Genomic DNA, 26817 nt, shown 5'->3' with positions numbered 1-26817 from the left:
TTCTCTACACCCTAGCTATAATGTAACACTACATTCTGAACCCTCTCCTTTCCTTCTCTATGTACGGTATGCTTTGTCTTTTTAGTGCCCAAGAAACAATGCTTTTCAGTGTAGACCAATTCATGTGACAATAATAAATCAGATCAAATCAAGCAGAGGCCCGAACAACCCCCATCCACCACTGCTCTCCTCCGCCTGGCTCAACGGGTTCTCTCACTCCAAAATTTCTCTTTAAACTTCTCTCACTTCCTGCAAATAAAAGATGAGGCTATGGGTACATTCCTTGTCCCAGTCCCACCCAGGCCCTATTCCACAACACTTTCTCAGTTACATCGATAACTATATTGGTGCCACTTCATATTCACGTTTGGACTATTACAACCCAACCCCTCCCCCATAGGGCCATCTGTCATTTGTTTTCCAGTTGTGCTTTCACTGAGCACTGACCTTTGTTCTTCTATTAACACATTCTGCTCTCTTGCCCGAATGCTACTATTAGTTCTTCTTTAGTCCTCAATGTTCCCATTAACATTCCCTTAGCATTGTGTCCATGATATAAGAACATAAGAACTTAAGAAATAGGAGCAGGAGTAGGCCATCTAGCCCCTCAAGCCTGCTCCGCCATTCAATAAGATCATGGCTGATCTGATAGTGGGTTCAGTTCCACTTACTCGCCCGCTCCCCATAACCCTTAATTCCCTTAATGGTTAAAAATCTATCTATCTGTGACTTAAACACATTTAACGAGGTAGCCTCTACTGCTTCATTGGGCAGAGAATTCCAAAGATTCACTACCCTCTGGGAGAAGTTGTTCCTCCCCAACTCTGTTCTAAATTGACTCCCTCGTATTTTGAGGCGATGCCCCCTAGGTCTTGTTTCCACTGTAAGTGGAAATAACCTCGCTGCTTCTACCCTGTCGAGCCCCTTCATGATCTTATATGTCTCTATAAGATCTCCCCTCAACCTTCTAAACTCCAATGAGTACAGGCCCAGTCTACTCAATCTCTCCTCATAAGCTAACCCCCTCATCTCTGGAATCAACCTGGTGAACCTTCTCTGTACCCCCTCCAAAGCTAATATATCCTTTCTTAAATAAGGGGACCGAAATTGTACACAGTACTCTTGGTGCGGCCTCTCCAGTACCCTGTACAGTTGCAGCGTGACCTCCCTGCTTTTATACTCCATCCCCCTCGCGATAAAGGCCAACATTCCATTTGCCTTCTTGACCAGCTGCTGCACCTGCAAACTGAGTTTTTGTGATTCATGCACAAGGACCCCCAGGTCCCTCTGCACAGTAGCATGTTGTAATTTTTCTCCTTTTAAATAATAGTCCATTTTACTATTATTCGTTCCAAAGTGGATAACCTCACACTTACCAACGTTTTGCTCCATCTGCTAGATCCTTGCCCACTCACTTAGCCCATCCAAATCTCTCTGCAGACTCTGTGTCCTCCACCCAATTTGCTTTCCCACTCATCTTTGTGTCATCCGCAAACTTTGTTACCCTACACTCGGTCCCCTCCTCCAGATCATCTATGTATATGGTAAATAGTTGAGGCCCCAGCACCGATCCCTGCGGCACGCCACTAGTCACTGATTGCCAACCGGAAAAGCACCCATTTATTCTGACTTTCTGCTTTGTCAATCACTCCTTCGCTCTGACCTAGCCCAGACCTTCTATTCAGCCTCACCTCCTCCACCCCCTCTCCAACCAGATAATCCAACACATTTCTCTCCCTCTTCAGTTTTGAAGAAGTCATACAGAATCAAAACATTAACTCTGTTTGTCTTTCCACAGATGCTGCCAGACCTGCTGAGTTTATCCAGCAATTTCTGTTTTTATTTAAGTTAAAAGTCCAGCAGGTTTAAGGGTATCTGATAGGCCAAGGAAAATGTAAGTGGCTAATGTGAGAGGGCAAGATTTGGGGGAGGAGGTGGGGGTGGGCCTTGAGGGTGGGGGTGGGTGGGAGTGGGGTAAAGAAGCCAGGTCGTGTCTCAGGGGCGGATTGGGTCACACTTCAGAGTGGGTCAGGTCACGGGGGGCAGACGGGTGTCGTCAGGAAGTGAGGGAAATCTCCCTGGAGGTCTGGGGTGATGGGCGATTGAAATGGTATTTACAGATGGTTCCCAGTACAGAGGGATTGCTCATCAGAATTCCGAACTTCCAAGGTAATCGCTGTGGGATCCTTACCTGGAAATTTTGGGAAGCAGGGTGCTGGGAGGGCTTCCCCCAGCAAATCTTTGGGGTACCCCCCCACCACCCAGTTACACCTCCCTGAAGCTTGGAAATTATGGTCTGTAGTAGTGAAGCATTAATGAATGGCATTTGCAACAAAAATAACCTTCAGACAATGTGGCTGATTCTCAGTTCACCAGAAATAACAGTGCAAGCATGGTTCCAAGATCTGGTTGCTCTGTGCTTACTTCTCTTAAGACCGTAAGACATAGGAGCAGAATTAGGCCACTTGGCCCATCGAGTCTGCTCTGTCATTCAATCATGGCTGTTATTTTTCTTATCCCCATTCTCCTGCTTTTTCCCCATAACCCCTGACCCCCTTATTAATCGAGAACCTATCTATCTCTGTCTTAAAGACACTCAATGACCTGGTCTCCACAGCCTTCTGCAGCAAAGAGTTCCACAGATTCACCACCGTCTGGCTGAAGAAATTCCTCCTCATCTCTTGTCCAAGTGGGTTCCTGAAGCTTGAGATTAGTCAAGAGGTTACCAATCGTTGGTTCTGCAACCTGGAATGCTGCAGCCCCTTTAAACCATGCAGAGAAGTTCCTTTAAACCATGCAGAGAAACATCCACACAGACAGACACGGGACTTGTGATAAAGATATACAAACACAACGTGCTCATCATCAACTATGTTCACTCATTGTATTGCAGTGACTGCTATTGAAGTGGCTGGAAATCTTGTGGAGAAGAGCAGATGACTGGCGCTGACCTGAGTATGTTACTGCAGGGACTGTACACCAATGCCTCTCTCAATTGTGGCATCCATCCAAAATGACTCGTCTACCTACTGATTCAATGCCAAAAGTAAATGAGTACAAATAAATACTCATGTTTAGTTTAATGTGAATGTGTTACATAATGGGCAAACATCCAACCAGACATCCATTGTTAACGACAAAACCTGGCTTGTGTGACTATGAAAACCAGAGTCAAATATCCCACCAGAGTTTTGGTACAGAAGTTCACTCAACCCCATGACTCGAGAATTCAGCTTTTTCGACAGACTGTTAATGATTTGCTTTAAGTCTTGAAAGGATAAACTATTCGCTTGGCAATACTAGATTTCTCAAAAGCCTCTGACAAAATTCTTCATGAAAAGCTCTTGCCCAAACTTCACTGCCAGGGAATCCAAGGGGATATTATTAAATTGGATCCGACCTTTCTTACCAGTCGAAGACAAAGAGTGGTCTGCGATGGAAAATCATCCACTCCTGGAAATGTAGACTGGGATTTTCCGGTTCTGTCACAGCGGGATCAGCCACAGGAGGTTTGGTTGCCCAGCCAAAAATCCATCGACTTACAGCAGGATTGGACAATCCTGGCGGCAGGCGAGGTTGGAAAATCCCACCCATCCTCTCCAGGGAATTGTTCTGGGACCTTTACTCTTCCTGACATACATAAGCAACCTTCCCAATAAGTTAAACAGGGTGCAGCTATTTGCAGATGACTGCATGGTTTACATATCAGGGAAAATTCACTCACAATCACGTCAACTTACTGCAACTGCAAAAATGATAGGCCCAATAGGAAACGGCATTCAATACCAAAAGTGCCAAGTCATGTGCATCACCAACAACATTCATAGAATCCCTACAGTGCATAAGAAGCCATTGGCAGATAAGGCAAAGGAGAATCCAAAGAGCTTCTACAAATACATAAAGGGCAAAAGAGTAACTAGGGAGAAAATAGGGCCTTTTAAGGTTCAACAAGGTCATCTGCATGTGGATCCACAAGAGATGGGTGAGATCCTAAATGAATATTTCTCATCAGTATTTACTGTTGAGAAAGGCATGGATGTTAGGGAACTTGGGGAAATAAATAGTGATGTCTTGAGGAGTGTACATATTACAGAGTAGGAGGTCTAAGATAGCCCCTTCCTGAGTTGGACTATCTACATATTGCCTCAAGAAGTAGTCTTGGACACACTGAACAAACTCTGCTCTGTCCAAGCCCCTGGCACTAAAAGAATCCCAGTCTATGTTGGGAAAGTTAAAATTGCCCAGCACAATAACTCTGCTGTTTTTACATCTTCTCACAATCTGCTGACATATCAGACCATCCTGGAGTCTCAATCGCAGTCACAGATGCGCCTGACTATGCCCCTTACTATTGAATCCGCAACTATCACTGGATGCCTGCACATTGACCCTCCCTGCTGTACAGCAGAGCCAGCAGTGGTGCCACTGTCCTGGTCACTGCTGTCATCATCCTTTCATACGCTGTCCTCCTCAACAGCATCTAACACGATGTATCTGTTTGAAAGAGGGAGGGGGACAGCCTCAGGGGCTCCTGCACTGACTGCCTACTGTTTGTGACTGTCACCCATCTATCTTCCTCAACCTTGGGTGCAGTCACCTCCCTGAAACTTCTGTCTATGACGCTCTCCACCATATGCATACCCCTAAGCGCATCCACCTGACGCTCCAGTCGATCTAAGTTAGGGACCTCATTTGTATGCACTTCCTGCAAATGTCGTCCTCTGGGACAGTTGGACTGTCTCGGATTACCCACATGTCACAGGTGGAGCACTTTATTATCTTTTTGGTTTTTATTTCAGATTTCCAGCATCCACGGTATTTTGGTTCTATTGAGGATGCAGTTTGTCTGACAAAATCTTTAGTCACATCAAAAATAAGTAGAAAATTCTGCAGGATGAACAAAAAAAGCAAGGTTTGTTTATTAGTCATATTAGGCTTCCATTACACTGCAATGAAGTTACTGTGAAAATCCCCTAGTTGCACACTCCTGCGCCTGTTCGGGTACACTGAGGGAGAATTTAATATGGCCATTGCACTTAATCAGCACATCATTCGGACTGTGGGAGGAAACTGGAGGAAACCCACACAGACATGGGGAGAACATGCAGACTCCACACAGACAGTGACCCAAGTTGGGAATCGAACCCGGGTCCCTGGCGCTGTGAGGTAGCTAACCACCGTGCCGCCCCTAACATTAGCTTAACAATTTGTAGCTTTGCTACACCTTAGATGCTCCATGCTGCTAAAAATATTATTCATCAGAGCTGCTGTCACAGTGCACTGCACTATTGCACATCTTTAGACCTGTCCCTTAATCCCAGTTCATCTCTGGGAGATTGTTGCGACATTCATTCCATCCTTTGCACATATTTTGTATCATGCGGCAAATTGTAGTTGAAAGATACGAAAATTAATGGATTTAATTTTTACCTCGTGGCTCAATAGTACAGATTTCTGTGTCCCACCCAAACTAAACCCCTGCACAACCCAAGTTTATACTGCGGAGCAGATTCAAATGCAATGAGAAATTTTTAAAATCCTGACAATAACGAGAGGAGGCTGTTTCTGGCGTTTGGTATGAATCCAATAGTGTGTCAAGTTATTGAGTGGTATTCATGAAGGAATTGCCTGAGGCAGCATCACTGAAGACGGACCAAAAGCACTTTGCATTCAGTCATTCATTAGGGGAAATCTAATTAAAAAGGAGTCTCAGCGCAAAAGCCATTTAGTTTTAGTGTTATGGGCATGCAGGCTGGTAAATAGCTTTGCTTTTTTTTGTAATTGAAAGGGAAAGGTTTAATTCGCTGGCAGGACCGTGTTGCGCAAAAAGGTCCAATCTCCATTTATGCAAGGGTCAGCTGGTCTCAACGCGGACTCCAGGAGAGGCAGGACAATTGGCCTCAGTGCCGGTGAGTCAAGGATCGGACTACCTTCATGGATCCCTGCTCCTGTTTATTACCTTTGCTGTGCTGGAGGTGTATGTGCGGTGCCAGACAAGGGCAGCATCCAGCTCCTCTGAGTTTTCAGGGACTGTCTAATCTGCCAAACTGATGGCTCGGCTCACACTGAGGAGGGCATGCTAGATTGTCTGGTAAACGTGCAATCTGTTCCAGTAAAGGTCAATACATTAAAGGAGAGGGAATCAAATGGAATAAAAGAAATAAAACAGCATTGATATTCAATTTAATTGAAAACCAGAATGTTCTTCTGCCTTCAGCACTATAGGCTAGAATTTCATCGTTGAGACGGGTAGTGGGAGTTGAGAAAATTCACAAGAATACATAAATGACCCAACTGAGAGCCCAGACATCCATTAGAGTGCTAAAATACCTAGTCCTTAGAGAAGACAGTGCTTGATTTACAACCCTGACTCTCTGGTCAATTTCATAATCTTTATTTACACAAGATTAAATGTTTTCAAGTACTTACAATTCCAGCAATTGATACTTTAAAAAGTCCGAGTAAATTATAAATGTTTTTAAAGCTTTTCTTTAACACAGCCTAATGTCACTACAGGGTTCACCGGTTCTATACAGTGCATTAAAGTGCCATAGTTTGATATAGGGGAGCATGATGGTTTATTGGGTTTTTGCAGGGCATAACGTGCCATGGGGGGGCACGAGGAAGAACTTTTGGATTTACTTTTTAAAAGGTTCCCTCGTGCAGGCTATGGTTCACGTCACCATGCCTTGAGTAATGACTCTTTGAAAAACTGGAATGACTATAAAAATTGCAGAGGACAAGGACACACCTACCCCCACAATGGGATCGGCCAGATCAGGAGTGCCGGGTGTGGGCCCAAACCAACCCGCACTCCTGAAAATCGAAAACCCCAGGTATGGGGACGGGAATCTCCAAATCTGGACCCACCTGCCATTTTCATGGGACTCCCTAGTCAACTGGACTGGGTGAAAATCCGGCAACAGTACATCTGGCAACAGTTTAATGATAGAGGGCCTCAATTAAAACATTATCTGTCCAGGGAACTAACAGGTTTCCTGGTGTCTTCCAGGGAAATAAATGTCACCTTTCTTCAAATTGCTGTGTCCTGATTCTGAACAGCAAATGATAATAATGGTGGGAATATGTTGTTGCCTGCTTCTTCATGTCCCCTTTCTATGATGTCCAGTTTGTTCATTACTTCATGCACGACAGAAGGATCTCTTGGGAGCATCAATGGAGAAAGGAAACCTTGGTGCTGTTTGTTGTTGCCAACTTGCCTGATGGTAGTCTCTGCCAGCCTCAGCCTGTGCACACACTATTGTCCCTCTGAAACTGGGATATTCTTAGTATCCCAACCCTCAATGGGTGGCCAATGATTTAGCCATTACATCCATCTCTTTTGGAATTCCTTATATTTCTCTTTTTCATTCAGACTCCCCCAAGAATCTATGCTTAGATTCCCTCCCATTCACTTCATCCCTTGGTGACATTATCTGCAACACGGGATTTATATGTAATCCTGACCATAGTAAGACATTCCAAGGCATTTCACTGGAGGAATAATCAAATTGTTGAATGCCATTTTACTGATAAATGACCTGTGAATAAGCTACAGATTTCCCCATTCAATCTTCAGGAAAGCCATCATCTCTGGCCCCCACCACACACTTTGCATCTTTCCACCCTTCTCTCGTACCACTCTCAGGCAAAACCAGACACGTAATCTTGTTGTCCTGTTTGACCCCTTGACCTCCACATCATAAATACGACACCTTAACCCCTATCTCGGCCCATCGCCGACTGAAACAACGCGATTGTCATTTCCAGACTTCACTGTTGCAATATTCTTCCTGCTGATCGCTCAACCTTTCAAACGTAGCTCATTTAAAAACCCTGCTGTTCGTTGTATTCAATACAGCAACAAGTCCCTCGCACACATTGGGTGAAGTTTTCCCATCCCGCCCGCCATGGGAATCATAGCAGGCGGAACATGGACAATGCAAAGGTCTGTTGACCTCAAGCACGATTTTCTGACTTTGGGGCGAACGCAACCGGAAAATCCCGCTCATCGCCTCTGTCCGCCCTCCTCACTCACCAACAATCTAAATCCTCCCCCCGTCTTCAATTCTCCACCACCATGTTCCTTCCTATATTTATAATGTTCAGCCTTACTACATGTCCCCATTCTTCCTTCTCCGAGGTTATAGATTCCCTACAGCGCAGAAGGAGGCCATTCAGCCCATTGAGCCTGCGCCAACAACAATCCCAACCAGGCCCTATCTCCGTAACCCCACTTATTTACCCGGCTAGTCCCCCTGACACTAAGGGGAAATTTAGCATAGCCAATCAACATAACCCGCACATCTTTGGACTGTGGGAGGAAACCGGCGCACCCGGAGGACACCCGCGTAGAACGTGGAAACTCCAGACAGCCTCAGCCTGATCACACACTATTGTCCCTCTGAAACTGGGATATTCTTAGTATCCCAACCCTCAATGAGGCCCAAGGCCGGAATTGAACCCGGGTCCCAGGCGCTGTGAGGCAGCTGTGCTAACCACTGTGCCACCGTGCCGTCTTCCTCCAGCCTCTTGTGCATCGCCACACCACCCCCCGCCATCTCACCTCACCCATCATTGGCAACCATGTCATTAACCATCTCGGCCCGATGTTCTGGTATTTCATTCAAAAACCCCTCCAAAAGCCCGATTTTCCTCATTTGAACCTCTTAATGACCACCTGTTGGACCCAACCTTTTTCCACTGATTATGGGTTCAAATCCCACCATGGCAGATGGTGGAATTTGAATTCAATAAAAAATATCTGGAATTAAAAGTCTAATGATGGCCATGAAACCTTTGTCAATTGTCAGAAAAACTGATTCACTAATGTCCTTTAGGTAAGAAAATCCGCCATCCTTACCTGGTCTGGCCTACATGTGACTCCAGACCCACAGCAATGTGATTGACTCTCAACTGCATTCTGAACAAGGGCAACTAGGGATGGGCAATAAATGCTGGCCAGTCAGCGACGCCCATGTCCCACGAATGAATTTTTCAAAAATGAAGGGTCTTTGGGTCATTTTTCTTTACATTAAAAGTCCCGTATCAATGCATGTAGCTGCTGTTGCCAACTCAATTCCTGGATTGAGAGGAGTCCTTGCAACTCTTCTTTGACTGTGCCATTGCCCCCCTCAATCCTAATCTGTTTCCTTCCTGCTGCACAATGCCCAGTTATCCACCTCCCCCTCTTAATACAAAGCACTACAAAATGTCTTTCTGAACATGATGTGTTAATAGAGATTCCAGTGGCTGTAAGCCGATTCTCAAAACCATCATTAAGATTATAGGGAGGTGATGGCCTAGTGGTATTATCGCTAGACTATTAATCCAGAAACTCAGCAAATGTTCTGAGGACCTGGATTCGAATCCAGCCACGGCAGATGGCGGAAGGTGAATTCAATAAAAATACCTGGAATTAAGAATCTACCGATGACCACAAAACCATTGTCAATTGTTGGAAAAACCCATCCGGTTCACTAATGTCCTTTTTAGGGAAGGAAATCTGCCTTCCATACCTGGTCTGGCCTACATGTGACTCCAGAGCCACAGCAATGTGGCTAACTATCAACTGCCCTCAGGCAACTAGGGATAGGCAATAAATGCTGGCCAGCCTGCGATGCCCATGTCCCACAGATGAATAAAAAGAAAAAGATTGTCACTGTCTGCTGCTAATGGGAAGGGAGGAGGGAATGCACGGGATCCAATTTTGTTCATTAAGATAGACTCTCTCTGGGCATTTGCTGTCAGTGGAAATCTCAGCTCAGAACAGGCATTCAAAATTGCCAAACACAACGCACGTTGTTGGGGGATGTAAAATAGGCCAAAACCACACCACAAGAGTGGGCAGGAGAGAAACCACCGTACATGCATTCCATTCCAAATAACTTGTGTTTCTAGGAAAGCAGACAAAAGGAACATGGACTGATTCATTCCTGTGCCATTAATCTCTGGAGAGTGCACTATAAAAGCTGAATTCAGCAGTGAGGAGTATTTACATAATCTGCACTAAAATGTTTCCAACCAGGCACACAATGATGGTGACTTGTGTGTGTGTGTGTGTGTGCGCAGTATTCAAGAGTACGCAACTAGTAAAAGTATAATTAAATCAGTACAGCTAATGGAACTTGTTTATTAGAAGGGGCCTCATTGCTTGAATGTTTTTTTTTGGTTGAAAATCTACTTTGTTTCACTGTTACTTCCTGCCTCCACATTCCTTAATCAGCATGCTGTTAGAGTTGTGGAATCTTACAGCACAGATGGAGGCCATTCAGCGCACTGTTCCTGTGCTAACTCCGAGCGATCCAAATTGTCCCAATTCCTCCGCTATCGTCTCTCTTTCGCCATAAAAATGGAGACTTCCAAGAGCAAGTTTTTCCATCGACGTTTTGTATTCTGGGATGAGGAATTTCTCTCATTCCCGAGGAGCTTCTTTTACAATTCTGCTACATACAGGGTGATGGGGCTGCAACTAAAGTCAGATACCCATTAAAATTCATGGATTCACAACACCTGAAGTTGGAAAATACCTGAAAGTCACTCTCTACCGACTCCGTAAGTTCATACGATTTTAGTTTAGGCAGGCATCATGATTGGCGCAGGCTTGGAGGGCCGAAGGGCCTGTGCTGTACTGTTCTTCGTTCTAAAATGAACTGTATTAAGATTTATTCATGTCGTAGAATTCCTACATGGCAGAAGGAGGCCATTTGACCCATCGAGCCTGCACCAACAACAAACCCACCTTATCCCCGTAACCCCACATATTTACCCTGCTAATCGTGCTGACACTCTGGGGCAATTTAGCATGGAGAATAAACCTAACCGGCACATCTTTGGAGTGTGGGGGGAAACTAGAGCACCCGGAGGAAACATATGCAGACATGGGGAAAACGTACAAACTCCACGCAGTCACCAGAGGCTGGAATTGAACCCGGGTCTCTGGCGCTGTGAGGCAGCACTGCTAACCACTGTGCCATCATGCATCCAATCAGAACTTCAGCCATCTCTGGCTGCTATCATGCCAATTGAGACATGCCTGACTCACTAGGATAAATTACTCTTCACTCCTTCTTGTGGATGCTTGGTAGTAGGAAGCTGCAATCTTGCCTATCGTTGACTCTTGTTTACGCCTCAGTTGGAGACATGGAGTCACTACTGCTCGTACTTATATAGTGCCTTTTAATGTTGGGAATCATCCCAAGGCACTGTCAAACAAAATTTAACACCAAAGTACAAGGGGAGGTTTCAAGGAAAAGCCTGGTCAAGGAGGTATGACTGTCAAAAGAAGGAAAGAGGTGTAGACTGGTTTAGGAAGGAAATTCCAGAGCTTAAGGCCTGGGTAGTCATTAAAATAGGAATGCTCAGGAATTACACGAGAACAGAGATCCCCGAGGGTTAGTTGTAGAGTTGGAGGAGATTACAGAGTCAGGCAGGACTAAGGCCAAGGAGGGACTTGAAAACTAGGATGAGAATTTGAAAATTGAGGCCCCGCGCACAATAACTTTCTGCTGCGATCATCTTCATTTGCTGAGAACACAGCATGAACTTGGAAGAATCATCCTCTCTGCCCATCAGTGCTGCGCTAAGACTTGAAATACTGAACCCATATTATGTTTTAAGTTTATTAAACTTTAAGTTTATTTATTAGTGTCACTTGCGGATAGCGATGAGCATTGTCGGGCAATACAGCAGGATATAGATAGGCTGGAAAATTGGGCGGAGAGGTGGCAGATGGAATTTAATCCGGATAAATGCGAAGTGATGCATTTTGGAAGAAATAATGTAGGGAGGAGTTATACAATAAATGGCAGAGCCATCAAGAGTGTAGAAACACAGAGGGACCTAGATGTGCAAGTCCACAAATCCTTGAAGGTGGCAGCACAGGTGGAGAAGGTGGTGAAGAAGGCATATGGTATGCTTGCCTTTATAGGATGGGGTATGGAGTATAAAAGCTGGATGCAGCTGTATAGAACGCTGGTTAGGCCACATTTGGAGCACTGCATCCAGTTCTGGTCACCGCACTACCAGAAGGACGTGGAGGCGTTAGAGAGAGTGCAGAGAAGGTTTACCAGGATGTTGCCTGGTATGGAGGGTCTTAGCTATGAGGAGAGATTGGGTAAACTGGGGTCGTTCTCCCTGGAAAGACGGAGAATGAGGGGAGATCTAATAGAGGTGTACAAGATTATGAAGGGGATAGATAGGGTGAACGGTGGGAAGCTTTTTCCCAGATCAGAAGTGACGATCACGAGGGGTCACGGGCTCAAGGTCAGAGCGGCGAAGTATAACTCAGATATTAGAGGGATTTTTTTTACACAGAGGGTGGTGGGGGCCTGGAATGCGCTGCCAAGTAGGGTGGTGGAGGCAGACACGCTGGCATCGTTTAAGACTTACCTGGATAGTCACATGAGCAGCCTGGGAATGGAGGGATACAAACGATTGGTCTAGTTGGACCAAGGAGCGGCACAGGCTTGGAGGGCCGAAGGGCCTGTTTCCTGTGCTGTACTGTTCTTTGTTAAATAGGCTTACATTAACACTGCAATGAAGTTACTATGAAAATCCCCTAGTCCCCATACTCCGGCACCTGAGGGAGAATTTAGCGTGGCCAATGCACCTAACCAGCACATCTTTGGGACTGTGGGAGGAAACCGGAGCACCCCCGGAGGAAACCCACACAGTCACGGGGTGAATGTGCAGACTCTGCACAGACAGTGACCCAAGCTGGGAACTGAACCCGGGTCCCTGATGCTGAAAGTAGCAGTGCTAACCACTGCGCCACCGTGCATTACATTGCACTTCTCAGGATAATCATGAGCAACATTCTTTCTGACTGCGTTCAGCGAGTCTTCACTGGAATGGTCTCTTAGACTTGTCTTCTCCTTGCCTTTTCCCTTATCTTTGAAGAACGCAAAGGCAAGAGGAGACATGGAAACAGTAGGCTGCAAGCTGTGGGCGCTGCCCTCATAAAAACTTACGTTAGCTATATTAATTTGAGTTATTAATTATGCAGTTTTGCGCACTGCCTACAAAGAATATTATTAGTGTCTGACTGAAACCAATTTTTAAAAAAGGGTTTTCAGCCATTACATTATCTTCAACCAGCTGTCAGCTGGCTCTGGTGTCATTTCCTGAAAGGAATAGGGCCACCGCCAGGTCCCAACCCACATTTGCACTCGACAAAGCAAAAGTCATTCTGCTATCCTCAAGGGAATGTCTTTCTGTGTTAATGGAACACCAATTAGGGATAGATCTTTTGCAGCCCCATTACGACTTGTTCTCATGCTGTGGAGCGTTTTCTGACCGAAACATTCCCCACAGTTATATACGCTTTTGCCTGAATGTGGCACTATTGCTGGTAAGTTGAAAACATTACCAGTGCCATAATTCATCACAGGACCCTGCATTTTATGACAAATAACCAGATATTTAAATGCAACACTTCTTAAATAAATAAGATATTAGGTTGTTCCTTAGGGTTGAAGACATTTGTAAAGATTTGAGCACGTGACACCTACAAAGAACAGTGCAGCACAGGGACAGGCCCTTCGGCCCTCCAAACCTGCGCTGATCACATTATCCTATCTAAACCAATCGCTTATACCCCTCTATTCCCCGTTTGCTCACATGCCTATCAAGATAAGTCTTAAATGTGGCTAACATAACTGCCTCAATTACCTCACTTGGCAGTGCATTCCAGGCCCCCAGTAGCCTCTGTGTAAAACAACTTCCCCGCACATCTCCACTGAACCTCATCTTGAACTTGTGCCCCCTGACACCTGCGAATGTTGAATATTTAAGAGGCCGTTCCAGTGACAGCTCATTGAGGTCATCAGAAAGGATGGTGCTCGTGACTGTCCCCAAGAGCTGTAACGTAATGTGGGGTTCTGTATTTCGAGACTGAGTGGACACTGGCAGGCAAAGTGGATGGTTCTTCCCAGTTCACACGGTGTCCTTGCATTGCAAACAGTCGGGTTCCGCTGCAGCTGAGTGTATTTGCTGGTGGTTTCGCTGGCGGCTGCTGTTCAAGAGGTTCTGAGTATCGGGTGTCCATATTCTAGCAAGTGAAGGTGGGAAAAGGGATGGGGGTGTGGGGTGGCTCAGAAGGGAGTTAGCTGGCGGGGGGGGGGGGGGCAAGGGGGACAAGTAGGGATGATAAAAGAAGGAAGCGTCGTGGGTGGGGGGGGGGGGGGGGAAGAAATGGAATGTGCAGCAAGGATTCACTGAACAGAAACCAGAGGTGGGAGTGACCTTAAGTTCATCATAACCAATACTGTCTCACTGACATTGTATCAATAACTAACAGCATACTGATAACAGTCACAATGGACAATAATACAGTCGCACACTGGCAGCAATAGATATTCACCTCGATATCATAGAATCCCCACAGTACAGAAGGAACGCATCAGCCCATTGAACCTGCACCGACAACAATCCCTCCCACGCCCATCCCACATATTTACCCTGCTAGTCCCCCTGACACTAATGGGTAATTTATCATGGCCAATCCACCTCACCTGCACATCTTTGGAATGTGGGAGGAAACAGCTTTATAGAACCTTAGTTAGGCCCCACTTGGAATATAGTGTTAAATTCTGGATGCCACACTACCAGAAGGATGTGGAGGCTTTGGAGAGGGCACAGAAAAGATTTACCAGGATGTTGCCTGGTATGGAGGGCATTAGCTATGAGGAGAGGTTGGAGAAACTTGGTTTGTTCTCACCAGAACGATGGAGGTTGAGGGGAGACCTGATAGAAGATTATGAAGGGTATGGACAGAGTGGATAGTCAGAAGCTTTTTCCCAGGGTGGAAGAGTCAATTACTAGGGGGCATATGTTTAAGGTGTGAGGGGCAAGGTTTAAAGGGGATGTACGAGGCAGGTTTTTTTTACACAGAGGGTGGTGGGTGCCTGGAACTCGCTGCCGGGGGAGGTAGTGGAAGCAGATACGATAGTGACTTTTAAGGGGCGTCTTGACAAGTAGATAAATAGGATGGGAATAGAGGGATATGGTCCCCGGAAGGCTAGGGAGTTAGTTCAGTTGGGCAGCATGGTCAGTGCAGGCTTGGAGGGCCACAGGGCCTGTCCCTGCGCTGTAATTTTCTTTGTTCTTTGAAACCAAGCAACCGGAGGAAACTCACGCAGACATGGGGAGAACATACAGACTCCACACAGACAGTGACCCAAGCCGGGAATCGAATCTGGGTCCCTGGCGCTGTGAGGCAGCAGTGCTACCACTATGCCCCTACTTGAAAGTAGTCGTAAGCCTCGATTCACCTTGCAATTGAAGGTGGAATCCCCACCCAAACATTGCTGTGCGCGTGTGTGTCTGTGTGAGTGTGTGTCTGTGTGAGTGCGTGTGTCTGTGTGAGTGCGTGTGTGTGTGTGCGTGTGAGTGCGTGTGTGTGTCTGTGTGAGTGTGTGCATGTGTATGTGTGTGTGAGTGCGTGTGCATGTGCGTGCGTGTGTCTGTGTGAGTGTGTGTCTGTGTGAGTGCGTGTGTGTCTGTGCGTGTGTGTGTGAGTGCGTGTGTGTGTCTGTGTGAGTGTGTGCATGTGTATGTGTGTGTGAGTGCGTGTGCATGTGCGTGCGTGTGTCTGTGTGTGCATGTGTGTGTGTGTATGTGTGAGTGCGTGTGTGTGAGTGTGTGCGCACGTGTGTGTGTGGGTGCGTTTGTGTCAACTTTAAACTGAGAGCTTCAGCCTGAGCTGATTCATATTTCAGAACTGACTCACCTTACACTGAGCTGCAGGAACTGAAAGATAGCACCAGGGGTAGCGAGCTTGGTGTTTGACACACTCCTTACAGGCCACACTGTCCGAAACTCAGCTCAAAGCGAGCATTTCTAAACCATTCCTTGGGCACAGAATTAGTGAAGAGTTTCCATATAATTACAAAATGCAATACAGGGGAAGGCACTCCATCCTGTAACTTCATTCTCATCCTTTTATATTGCTGTTTTTAAAAAATATAATTACCTCTTCTCTTCTAAATGATTTCTAGCCTTGAGTCCAGCATGTTCCCAGCACAGGAGATGGTCTTGGCATTCTGGCAGCTGCTGATACCATGGGATGGGAGACTTGCAGAGATGGGGGGGCGGCTAAGGTGGGCACCGTCATGCAAATAAATGTTGCAGTGCAAAGATCTCCGATGCTGGGAGATTTCTGGGCTATCCAGGAAGCTTCGCATCCCTCTTGTAAATACAACAAGCTACTGATCAAAACACTTTGCAATAATTTTGCTTATCCACTGTTCACTGTTCAGAATGGTTGCCACAAGAGTCCGAAAGCTTGGTTCCATATGCTTGCTCAGCACCCTAATTCAAGGTGCAAACACACAGTCGGATAACTGTCTGTGTGGAGTTTGCATGTTCTCCCCATGTCTACGTGGGTTTCCTGCGGGTGCTCCAGTTTCCTCCCACAATCCAAAGATGTGGGGGGGGGGGGGTTAGGTGGATTGGCCATGCTAAATTGTCCCTTAGTGTCAGGGAGATTAGCAGGGCAAATACATGGGGTTACGGGGTAGGGGCTGGGTGGGATTGTTGTTGGCGCAAGCTCGATGGGGCAATGGCCTCTTTCTGCACTGTAGGGATTCTATGATTCTCGAAGATACTTCAGTGCAGTGCTGTCAGTAAACTACACTGTTGGAAGTGCTGGTTTTCAAACAAGAGGTAAAACAAGGCCCTGGCTTCATGGTGAGCAAAGGGAGATAGTTGCTGAAAAGAGAGAGACACGTCATCTTGCATTCATCGGCACACTTTACAAAAATATCGACATAAGGCAAAAATAGCAAGTTATATCATATGAGAAGAAAATGCTGATTGGCTCACAAGTAGATTCTAATTGGTGGAGGCTGTGCCATTGAAAATGCACCAGGTGACTGACAGTTAACTGCCAAGCACTATTTGAAATTTAAACCATGCAAACCAGACTCAAATCTCAATCTGTTCATGTAGAGCAGTGGTGGGCAACCTGTGGCCCATCAGGGTTCTGAGTGTGGCCCACGAGACATTTTGTTGACTGTTGCCCACGCACAGAGTTGCCACATTCAGCTGCTTTGTCCGCACAGTTTTTGTCCTACCAGTATGACTGAAGTGCGTAAAGCAATGGCACATGAAGTGAAGGTGCGTGCTGACTGTGCAGAACATTGACTGTGAGGGCCGTGCACTGCCTCTGTGTCCAAACATAAATATTTATTCTGTTTTTACCACTTGAAGTTGATGACAGTTCCATTAAAATATGAATGATTAAGCATTTTTTATAACTCGTTACGAAATATTTGGTGTGTATTAAATATATTCAATCTTATTCAAAGGTCACTGCTAGTGAACAAGTCTGTTTTCAATCCTGCAGCCCACTGTGGTGAAGGAGGGCCACTCATGTCTTGTACAAGACATTGGTAAGGCCACACTTGGAATACTGTGTATAGTTCCGGTCACCCTATTATAGAAAGGATATTATTAAACTAGAAAGAGTGCAGAAAAGATTTACTAGGATGCTACCGGGACTTGATAGTTTGAGTTATGAGGAGAGGTTGGATAGACTGGGACTTTTTTTCTCTGAGGCATAGGAGGCTTAGGGGCATAGATCAGCTGGATAGTCAATATCTTTTCCCAAAGGTAGGGCAGTCTAAAACTAGAGGGCATAGGTTTAAGGTGAGAGGGGAGATACACAAAAGGGTCCAGAGGGGGGGCAATTGTTTCACACAGACGGTAGTCAGTGTCTGGAACAAGCTGCCAGAAGTAGTAGTAGAGGCGGGTACAATTCTTTTAAAAAGTGTTTAGACAGTTACATGGGTACGATGGGTATAGAGGAATATGGGCCAAATGCAGACAATTGGGACTAGCTTTGGGTTTTAAAAAAATGGGCGCATGGACAAGTTGGGCCGAAGGGCCTGTTTCCATGCTGTAAACCTGTATGCGGCCCATTCACTCACTCGGTTGTCCATCACTGGTGAAGAGTATTGTATACTCAATTGATTTTATTGAAAACCAATTCCTTTGCTCCCCAAGCTGCTAGCTATATAACAAATAACAAACTTGGACTGCATTATCTGACTGGTAAGTGGTTGCTTAGCAATGCCAGCCTGCTAATTTAGCAGATTGCTAACTAATGTAAGATCAGTCACATGGGGAAAAGGACATTTCCATTAATCTGGAACAGAAAACTAGTGCGTCTTGGTTCAATTAAATTTAAATATAATTATCAGGTTGAAGAAGATGTATCTGAACACCTCCTCATAAAGTTCTAACAGTAAATCTCAAGGTTCATTATAATTGTTTGACAATAAATTACGATGATCAAAAGCTTGATATTTATTTGTAGACTTCAAGAAATATCAGCTAGTTCTTTGTGTTTCAAATTGTTTTAAGCCTTGGTATTTCCTGGATGCTGTTTCGAAGCTGAGGGTCTAATTAATTCTCTCTGCCCAGCGGAGACAGGACCCTGGGGGCAATTACCATCAGGACAGAAATGTAATCCAATTCCACTGCCTTCCTGTCCTGATTTTTGAGTAGGTGTTCAGAACACACCCCTACCCCGCCCCCCCCCCCCCCCCCCCCCCCCGCCACCAAAGAAAAAAAAGGAACGAGGGTTCATCTTTCACTCTGATATCATCAGGGCCCACAGTAATATCATGGAGAAGTACAAGTGGAGGAACAATGGTGGTTTCCCCGTTAGGCCATGCCTGCCAGGAGGTGGATCATGGGCCAGTGGAGGCCAGGGTAAACTTAGGCTTAAAATGTTAGACTTTAGAACTGCTTATGGGCCAGGTGGATCGGGAATGACTCTGCCAGTATAATGAGAGCGCCTTCTGGATTCAACACGGAGTTCAACAACTTTAGGCTGTGAACTTGCCTCGCCTCCTGCCCCTGCCAACTAACCCCCGCTCCCTTCCCCCTCAGCTTTATCCCCATCCCTGGTTGTGGATCATGGCAATAAACCTCCTCCCCACCCCACCCCCCCCTCCCCAGCATGATAAAAACTCGAAGCAGGAGTAGGCCATTTGGCCCTTCAAGCCTGCTCCGCCATTCATTTTGATCATGGCTGATCATCGAATTCACTATCCTGATCCTGACTCCCCCCCAACATATCTCTTGATCCCTTTAGCCCCCAACAGCAATATCCAAATTCTTCTTGAAATCACACAATGTTTTGGCCTCAACTCCATTCTGTGGCAGTGAATTCCACTCAGTCACCACCCTCTGGGTGAAGAAATTTCTCCCCACTTCAGTCCTAAAAGGTTTATCCTTTATCCTCAAACTATGACCCCTAGTTCTGGACTTCCCCACCCCCACGGACATTTTTGCCCCTCACCTCCCTGCTCACTGCCAGGACCAGTTTGCGCGGGTGGGTGAGCTATGTCATAGTTTGAGGATAAGGGATAAACCTTTTAGGACTGAAGTGGGGAGAAATTTCTTCACCCAGAGAGTGGTGACTGAGTGGAATTCACTGCCACAGAATGTAGTTGACGCCAAAACATTGTGTGGTTTCAAGAAGAACTCCTGCCCGGGTTATGGATCTGTTCGGGATTGGACAGGACTCGAGAAGGATTTATGCAAATTGTAATCACTAAGTTTGCCAGTAGACCACCCGGACTCACCGGATTTGCTGCCCATGTTGGGGCTTACTGACAACATACTGGCCTTTAAAACTGGAACTCAGATCTCTAAACCACAATGGGCTCCACAAAGGAGCTAAAATTAAAGTTTATTTATTACTGTCAACAGTAGACTTACATTAACACTGCAATGAAGTTAATGTGAAAATCCCCTAGTCGCCACACTCCAGCGCCTGTTTGGGTACACTGAGGGAGAATTTAGCATGGTCAATGCACCTAACCAGCACGCCTTTCGGGCTGTGGGAGGAAACCGGAGCACCCGGAGGAAACCTATGCAGACATGGGGAGAACATGCAAACTCCACACAGACAGTGATCCAAGCTGGGAATTGAACCCGGGTCTCTGGTGCTGTGAGGCAGCAGTGCTAACCACTGAGCCACCATTGGACTGGAGATTTTTTAATTCCTGCAGTGGTGAGTTCTGCTTTCCTTTTTGTAGCTGGCTTGATCCTTGGGTCAGGAGGTCCCAGGGCAGAAACGTCTGAAAGACACTGACCTGAGGTACTAGAATTACATTACAGTACTGTTGACAGCAAGTGATTGGCTGTATAAGGCTCTGGTCAGACCCCATTTGGAGTATTGGGCCCCATATCTAAGGAAGGATGTGCTGGCATTGGAGGTTCACAAGAATGATCCCTGGAATGAAGAACTTGTCGTATGAGGGACGGTTGAGGACTCTGGGCCTGTACTCGTTGGAGTTTAGAAGGATGAGGGGGGGATCTTATTGAAACTTACAGGATACTGCGAGGCCTGAATAGAGTGGACGTGGAGAGGATGTTTCCACTAGTAGGAAAAACTAGAACCAGAGGGCACAATCTCAGGCTAAAGGGACTATCCTTCAAAACAGAGATGAGGAGGAATTTCTTCAGCCAGAGAGTGGTGAATCTGTGGAACTCTTTGCCGCAGAAGGCTGTGGAGGCCTTTAAGACAGAGATAGATAGGTTCTTGATTAATAAGGGAATCAGGGGTTATGGGGAAAAGGCAGGAGAATGGGGATGAGAAAAATATCAAGCATGACTGAATGGTGGAGCAGACTCAATGGGCCGAGTGGTCTAATTCTGCTCCTATGTCTTATGGTCATGGCAAGGCTCCATATCCAAACCCTTTGTACTTAATACATTTCTAGACACAGAATAATCCTTATTTGAAGAGCTCCTTCACTGAACCCAGGGTCAGATGTTTCATCCATGCAGGTTCCAACAAACAGGCATTCATATTATACTGAATTGAATTTGCAGCATAGAAACAGACCATTCAGCCCAAGTGGTCCATGCTAGGGTTAATGCTCCAACTGACCCTCTTCATTTAATCCTATCAGCATATTCTTCTATTAATTTCTTCCTGATGTGTTTATCTAACTTACCCTTAAAAGCATCGATGTTATCTGCCTCCATTCCTGGTGCTAGTGGGTTCCACACGAATTATTTGGTACATGGATTCAACCATTTGTACAATTTAATTATATGTTTGCTAATATCCTTCCGGCTCCTAACAATACAACATGGACTTCTTTAGTCAGGCCATACAGTGAGTTCTCCGATGCCTCGAGCAGATGTTTCTCTGAGTTAAGTGTGAGTGAGCAGGCTAAGGTTCGTGGCTTGGCCAAGTTCTTCGCAAACTTCATTCAGACTCGATCCAATCTGAGCTGCTCAACTCACTCCTCATTTGAGTCTGAAATGTAGGTTAATGCTATCTGGAGTGCCTGATTGTTGGAACCTGCATGGATGGAACATCTGTCCCCTGGGTTCAGTAGAGGAGCTCTTCAAATAAGGATTATTCTGTGACAGTAGAAATCTATTAAGTACAAAGGGTTTGCTTACAGAGCTTTACCGTGACAGATTCGCTGTGCTTTCTACCAATAGTAATGTTCGCTTTTCAATGCTACGCAAAAGAGAAAGTTAGCATGGATTCAAAGAAATGAATTTTTATTGTTTGGGGGGGGGGAAGGGGAGTGTGGGGAGTATAGCAACCATAGAAAAACTATGGTGCAGAAAGAGGCCATTATTCAGCCCATCATGTCTGCCCTGGCCAAGCAAGAGAAAAGAAACTAGCCATTCATTTTAATTCCACTTTCCAGCACCTGATCTGTCGCCTTCAGATGCAGATCCAGGTACCTTTGAAATGAGTACTGCAGCCTCAACCATTAACTTAGGCAATGAACTCCAGACACCCATCACCCTCTCCAGAGGGGCAATTGTTTCACACGGAGGGTGGCGAGTGTCTGGAACAAGTTGCCAGAGGTAGTATAGAGGCGGGAACAATTTTGTCTTTTAAAAAGCATTTAGACAGTTACATGGGTAAGATGGGTATGGAGGGATATGGGCCAAACGTGGGCAATTGGGACTAGCTTAGGGGTTTAAAAAAAAGGGCGGCATGGACAAGTTGGACCGAAGGGCCTGTTTCCATGCTGAAAACCTCTATGACTCTGGGTGAAAAAGATTTTCCTCATGTCCTCTCTAATCCTTCGACCAATCACCTTAAATCTATGTCCCCTGGTAAACTGACCCCTCAACGAGGGGGAAACAAATCTTTCCTATCTACCCGATCTCAGGACCTCACTATATTGTACACCTCAATTAGCCTCCTCTGTTCGAAGGAAAATAACCCCAGCCTATTCAACCTCTCCTCATAGCTGCAGTTTACAAACCCTGGCAACATTCTTTTAATTCTTGGAGCTGAATTAAAAGATGGGATGGAATCTCTGATCATTTCTGAATTATTACAGAGCCACATTCCAAATTCACATTCAGAGCCAGATTCAATAAGCCCGATAAGGGGGGTGATCACGTGGCTGAAGGGGTGGCATGGGAAAGAGGAGTTTTATTTCATGGGATATTAGCACCAGTGTTGGGACAGGAAGAACATAAGAACTAGGAGCAGGAGTAGGCCATCTGGCCCCTCGAGCCTGCTCCGCCATTTCAATAAGATCATGGCTGATCTTTTCATGGACTTGGCTCCACTTAACTGCCCGCTCACCATACCACTCAATTCCTTTACTGTTCAAAAATCTATCTATCTTTGCCTTAAAAACATTCAATGAGGTAGCCTCAACTGCTTCACTGGGCAGGGAATTCCAGGGGACTCTTTGGGTGAAGAAGTTTCTCTTCAACTCAGTCCTAAATCTACTCCCCCTTAATTTGAGGCTATGCCTCCTAGTTCTAGTTTCACCTGCCAGTGGAAACAATTTTCCTGCTTCTATCTTATCTATTCCCTTCATAATCTTATATGTTTCTATAAGATCTCCCTTATTCTTCTGAATTCCAATGAGTATCATCCCAGTCTACTCAGTCTCCTCATAAGCCAACCCTCTCAACTCCGGGATCAAACTAGTGAATCTCCTCTGCACCCCCTCCAGTGCCAGTATATCCTTTCTCAAGTAAGGAGACCAAAACTGTACACAGTTTTGTGTACAGAGTGGCCTCACCAGCACCTTATACAGCTGCACCATAACCTCCATCCATCTAGCAATGAAGGACAAAATTCCATTTGCCTTCTTAATTACCTGCTGCACCTGCAAACCAACTTTTTGCGATTCATGCACAAGGACACCCAGGTCCCTCTGCACAGCAGCATGCTGCAATTTTCTATCATTTAAATAATGGTCCATTTTGCTGTTATTCCTATGAAAATGGACGACCTCACATTTACCAACATTGTACTCCATCTGTCAAACCCTCGCCCACTCACTTAGATTATCTATATCCCTTTGCAGACTTTCAGCGTCCTCTGCACACTTTGCTCTGCCACTCATCTTAGTGTCATCTGCGAATTTTGACACACTACACTTGGTCCCCAATTCCAGATCATCGATGTAAATCGTAAACAACTGCGATCCCAACACTGATCCCTCAGGCACACCGCTAGTCACCGATTGCCAACCAGAAAAACACCCATTTACCCCCACTCTTTGCTTTCTGTGAGTTAACCAATCCTCTATGCATGCTAATCCATTATCCCTAACACTGTGCACCTTTATCTTATGCAGCAGTCTCAGGTGCAACACCTTGTCAAGTGCCTTCTGGAAATCCAGATACACAACAGCTATAGGTTCCCCATTGTCCACCGCGCTTGTAATGTCCTCAAAGAATTCCAGTAAATCAGTCAAACATGACCTTCCCTTCATGAACCCATGCTGCATCTTTCTAATGGGACAATTTCTATCCGGATATCTCGTCATTTCTTCCTTGAGGATAAATTCAAGCATTTTCCACACCACAGAAGTTAAGCTAACTGGCCTATAGTTACCCGCCTTTTGTCCATCTTTTTTTAAACAGTGGTGTCACATTTGCTGTTTTCCAATCTGCCGGAACCACTCCAGAGTCTGGTAAATTATCAATAGTGCATTTGCTATTTCCCCCGCCATCTTAGTACCCTAGGATGCAATCCATCAGGGCCAGGAGACTTGTCTACCTTTAGTCCCATTAGCTTGCCCAACACTACCCCTTTCGTGATAATAATCATTTTTAGGTCCTCACCTGTCACAACCTTCTTGTCATCAATTTTTGGCATGTTATTTGTGTCTTCCACTGTGAAAACCGATACAAAATACCCGTTCAATGCCTCAGCCATTTTCTCATTTCCAGTTATTAAATCCCCCTTCTCATCCTCTAAAGTACCAATGTTTACCTTAGCCACTCTTTTTCATTTTATATATTTGTCGAAATTTTTGCTTTCTGCTTTTATATTCTGAGCGAATTTACTCTCATAATCCATCTTACTTTTCTTCATAGCTTTTTCATGGCTTTCTGTTGACCTTTATAAATTTCCCAATCCTCTAGTTTCCTACTAATCTTTGCCACTTTGTATGCATTTTCTTTCAATTTGATATCCTCTTTTATTTCCTTAGATATCCAAAGCTGATTATCCCTTTTTCTGCAGTTTATCAGGAGCTGTATAACTGAGGGCAGGCTTCACCTGAACAGGACTGAGACAAGCGTCCGAACAGAAAAGATAATTAGACCTGTCATACGCGGAGAGGATGGAGTGCTCGAAGGGGGGAGGTAAGAGAAGTCGTATACATGAGAGTTCCAAACAAATGAAAAGGGAAGAGAGACTGTTGCTGAGACAAAATCCTGGAACTCCCTCCCTAACAGCACTGTGGATGTACCTACAACAGACAGACTGCAACAATTCAACAAGACAGCTCACCACCACCTTCTTAAGGGCAATAAGTGCTGGCCCTGCCAGCGATGCCCATGTCCCCTGAAAAAATAAATAAACGGCACGTGAAGTCAACGGAAGACTAAAGCATGTAAAGAAATTAAACCAGGAGAGAAATTATAAAAAGAGTAAAACTTAAGGAGGATAGGTTAGGGTTTATGGCCCAAATAAACATTCCTTAGACAAATGTAGGCACAATTTCAACTTAGAGGAAGCCATGGCTGCAAGAAGTCAAGGCAGGTGTTGCATATTCAGTGGGTCTCAAAAAGAGGTTCTTGGTCTTGTTTGGTTAAACATTAAGTATTTACTGATAACACATGACTATGTGCATATATACAGACTCCATCTGACGAAGGAGCATTGCTCCGAAAGCTTATGGTATTTGCTACCAAATAAACCTGTTGGACTTTAACCTGGTGTTGTGAGACTTCTTACTATGTGCATATATACAGGGTATTGTCCAAGCTAGAAGCTAACTCCATACTGGCTTCTACACAAATCTCTATCCAGTCTATAACTCTTGCTCATCTCAGGTCATGTGTTTGTTTACATCGCTTTGTGGGCGGTACTATACACAGTCCACATTAATCCTTGCTATGCCATGTACCCTTATACTACAGCTGAGATGAAATATGCAAGGTTAGAACAAAGAACAAACAAAAGTACAACACAGGAACAGGCCCTCGGCCCTCCAAGCCTGTGCCGATCATGATGCCCTAACTAAACTAAAAAAAACCCATCCTGCCCTTACTCAGTCTGTATCCCTCTATTCCCTTGCTATTCATGTATCCATCCAGATGCCGCTTAAATGTTGCTAATGTGCCTGCTTCCACCACCTCCTCTGGCAGTGCGCTCCAGGCACCCACTATTCTCTGCGTGAAAAACTTCCCCCACACACCTCCCTTAAACTTTCCCTCTCCCACCTTGAAGAAACAATGGCGTCCAACGTGGGGCTCGAACCCACGACCCTGACATTAAGAGTCTCATGCTCTACTGACTGAGCTAGTCAGGCTACTAAGTCAACTAGAACGGAGGAAAAATGACAGAAAGGGTGCAGTCGCCTCGGCCGATTTAGAATGCGATCCCTTGAATAAGTATTTGATGGTTGGCATAGACATGCTGGGCCGAAGGGCCTGTTTCTGTGCTGTCTGACTTATGACTCTAAGAGTGACATAAAGGATGACCACAGAATAGCAAAACGGTGTCCTGCATCTACGATGGGACGTGTAGTGAAGCCTATTTGAATGCTCAAAATGAGAAGGACAATTTAAAGTACTATCCCACAGAAATCCAAAGTGGATCTGTCTTTTTCGATTCAGGTGCTAAGCCCACCACATCTGGGAATCCGAAGTGTACAGGAATTACAAGCTGGGAAAAGAAATATGACCCAAACAGTCTAAGATGGTATCTCATTAAATGGGAAACACTGAATTGGAGCATAAATAAGCAACAATACATTTCCCCTGATGTGCCAAAGGTTGTGTTGTAGGGAGGCCTCCCCCACATAAACGGAGGGGGAAATACGTTTATGCTCTTGTGCCTCTGAACTAGAGGTTGGAGGGCAGACCAGGTGCCGATCCCTTTAAGCACAGCTGGTCTGAAGTCCAGAGAGACCCCGTGCAAAATATATCCTCAAAGTTAAAAGGTGTAGAGCATGCTGCGATATATCACTATCAGAAACTGCTTTTCTCTCCATTGCACCTCCCTGTATCTGCAGCCAACAGAAAGCTGGCCAACACCCTGGTAAATACGTTCCGAGGCAAAGTAAAAATTTGCACAGCCGTCAACGTTCTTTCTCTAAATGATCCATGCCACACACCTCCTACTGCGACGCTCCTATTTCTTTGCTGAAATCCTGGTAACCAGGCTGGTTTCACACACATAGCATTAAAAATGCATGCATGCCTTCCCATATAAATCAATACCATCATCATTACTGCAGCAGCAGCCACAACTGCTGCAAACTGACTCTGCGAGGGAGAAAGGTTTCTGGGCACGTGAGCTGAATGAAGCGTTTTAATGATGCCTGCAAATGTCCCTTTGTT

General features: G+C 45.4%; 1 protein-coding gene and 1 non-coding gene across 4 annotated transcripts in view; both read right to left on the bottom strand.

Annotated features, from left to right (window-relative positions):
* Window positions 1–26817, bottom strand: part of LOC144493012 (CD99 antigen-like protein 2) — a 154963-nt gene that overhangs the window by 89279 nt on the left and 38867 nt on the right. The gene's annotated exons all lie outside the window — the stretch shown is intronic.
* trnak-cuu (transfer RNA lysine (anticodon CUU)) lies at window positions 25712–25784 on the bottom strand. Its single transcript has one exon. It is a non-coding gene; the product is annotated as a tRNA-Lys (tRNA).

The sequence above is a fragment of the Mustelus asterias genome, chromosome 4, assembly GCF_964213995.1.
Source record: "Mustelus asterias chromosome 4, sMusAst1.hap1.1, whole genome shotgun sequence".
NCBI classification, from domain to species: domain Eukaryota; kingdom Metazoa; phylum Chordata; class Chondrichthyes; order Carcharhiniformes; family Triakidae; genus Mustelus; species Mustelus asterias.
Note: the sequence above shows the minus strand (reverse complement) of the source record. Positions and strands in the feature narration are given on the sequence as shown.